Source organism: Zingiber officinale, chromosome 2B (genome assembly GCF_018446385.1).
Source record: "Zingiber officinale cultivar Zhangliang chromosome 2B, Zo_v1.1, whole genome shotgun sequence".
NCBI classification, from domain to species: Eukaryota; Viridiplantae; Streptophyta; class Magnoliopsida; order Zingiberales; family Zingiberaceae; genus Zingiber; species Zingiber officinale.
In genome coordinates, this window is record NC_055989.1 from 155,659,651 (window position 1) to 155,662,223 (window position 2,573).

Sequence of the window (2,573 nt, forward strand, 5' to 3'; positions counted from 1 at the left end):
GAGAGGTTGCTACCGGAGGTGTACCGGGGCGTCAAGAAAGGTGAAGACAAAGACGTTTGGTACCTTGACAATGGTGCCAGCAATCACATGACTGGACATCGCGAGAAGTTTCAAGAACTAGATGAAACTATCACCGGGAGGGTGAGGTTTGGCGATGGATCAACCATTGAGATCATGGGCAAGGGGACGGCTGTGTTCGAATGCAAGAACGGCGATCAGAAGACCCTCCACGAGGTATACTACATTCCGAAACTTTGTAGTAATATCATAAGCCTTGGTCAATTGACAGAAGCTGGGAACGAGGTGCACATGGAAGGAGATACCATGAAGGTGATTGATAGGAGCGGGAAGCTCTTGATGCTGGTAAAGCGAACGCAAAATCGCTTGTACAAGATAACCTTGAAGACATTCAAGCAAGTCTGCCTCCAAGCAAGTCTAGAAGACCCCACCTGGTTATGGCATGCAAGGCTCGGACATGTAAACTTTCATGACTTGAAGCTGTTGGGGGAGAAGAAATTGGCGGTTGGTGTGCCACTATTGCCCCAGATGAACAAGCTTTGCGAGGTGTGTGTGATCTCCAAACATGCAAGATCGTCATTCCCGCACCAAGCAAACTTTAGAGCGACGAAGCCGTTGGAACTTCTCCATGCTGATATCTGCGGGCCAATTTCACCAAGTACACTTGCTGGTAACAAGTATTTCTTTTTGATTGTTGATGATTGCACAAGGTGGATGTGGGTATTTGTCTTGACAGCAAAGAAAGATGCATTCCAAGCATTCAAGAAGTTCAAGTCCGTGACGGAGAACACAACTGAGTACAAGATCAAGGCACTTCGGACAGACCGTGGCGGTGAGTTTCTATCCACGGAGTTCACTCGATTCTGTGAAAATGAAGGAATTGAGAGGCACCTTTCGGCTCCCTACACACCCCAACAGAATGGCGTTGTGGAGCGTCGTAACCGCACAGTGATGGCTATGGCAAGATCTCTCCTCAAGGGTATACATATGCCGGCAAGGTTCTGGGGAGAGGCGGTTAGGCATGCTGTCTATCTGCTAAACCGTCTCCCAACTAAAGCGCTAGGAGAACGTACTCCATTTGAAGCTTGGATGGGGAGAAAGCCACATCTTGCCCACTTGAAGGTGTTTGGTTGTATTGCCTATGCAAAAAATACAACCCCTCACCTTAAGAAACTTGATGACAGAAGCTCACCTATGGTATACTTAGGAGTCGAAGAAGGCTGCAAAGCTCATCGTCTATTTGATCCAAGGCATAACAAACTACAAGTAAGTAGAGATGTAATATTTCAAGAAAATAGTGAATGGACATGGAACGCAGGTGCTGATAAAGAAGACTTACCTGAGTTTGTGGTGGTGAATGCATTCAACACCGACGAGGTGATTGTTACTGCAGACATTGAGGCAGCGGCGGAAGATGTCACACCATCATCAAGTCTAGCTACCCCATCTTCAACAAGAGCATCAAGTCCGTCTACACCATCATCGAGCACCCAAGCAACTACCTCACCCGAGTCTCATGAAGGGCCAGTCCGTTATAGGTCCATTGCCGATATCTATGCCAACACTGAGGAAATAATTGGTATTGATGAAGAGGAGAATGAGGTAATGCTGATGATGTCAAAAGAGCCGACCTGTTACCAAGAAGCTGCAACCGAGGCTTGCTGGTACGAAGCAATGGAGGAAGAACTGAAGACTATTGAGATGAACAAGACCTGGACCCTAACTGAGCTCCCATTAGGCCACAAACCTATCGGCCTAAAATGGGTGTTCAAACTGAAGAAAGATTCAGCTGGAAAAGTGGTCAAGCATAAAGCAAGATTAGTTGCTAAAGGCTATGTGCAAAAACAAGGCATCGACTTTGAAGAGGTATTCGCACCTGTCGCTAGACTTGATACTATTCGAGTCATTCTTGCACTTGCAGCAAATCAAGGCTGGGAGGTACACCATCTAGACGTGAAGTCGGCATTTCTGAACGGAGAGCTGGAAGAAGAAATATATGTCACTCAACCAGAAGGATTTGAAATACAAAATCAGAAACACAAGGTGTACAAGTTATCCAAGGCCCTCTATGGACTGCGGCAGGCTCCACGAGCTTGGAACATGCGGCTGAACAGGAGTCTGAAAGAGCTCGGCTTCAAAAAATGCAATCAAGAACATGCAGTATATACAAGAGGTAAAAGAGAAGCTAGTATACTTGTTGGAGTGTATGTTGACGATCTCATCGTGACAGGAAGGAGCACAGAAGGAATAAACAAGTTCAAACAACAAATGATGACAGAATTTGAGATGAGTGATTTGGGTCTTCTCTCCTACTACTTAGGAATTGAAGTGGAACAACAGAAGAGCCGAATTTTAATTAGACAATCAGCCTATGCTAAGAAAATTCTATCTCAATTCCAGATGGCAGACTGTAATGCCACAAAGCAGCCGATGGAACCCAAGACACAACTGCATAAAGACCTGGAAGGGACTCCAATTGATGCCACGGAGTACAGGCGCGTCATTGGCTGTCTAAGATATCTGTTACACACACGGCCAGACCTATCATATTCTGT

The 2,573-nt window shown here is 46.0% G+C and overlaps 1 long non-coding RNA gene across 1 annotated transcript; it reads right to left on the bottom strand.

Moving 5' to 3' along the window:
* Positions 1 to 1,483: 1,483 nt before the first annotated feature.
* On the bottom strand, positions 1,484 to 2,033 carry LOC122049711. The gene is made up of 3 exons (XR_006131019.1): positions 1,895 to 2,033; positions 1,650 to 1,807; positions 1,484 to 1,582 (listed from the first exon to the last, which is right to left on the bottom strand). It is a non-coding gene; the product is annotated as an uncharacterized LOC122049711 (long non-coding RNA).
* Between the last annotated feature and the right edge of the window lie 540 nt (positions 2,034 to 2,573).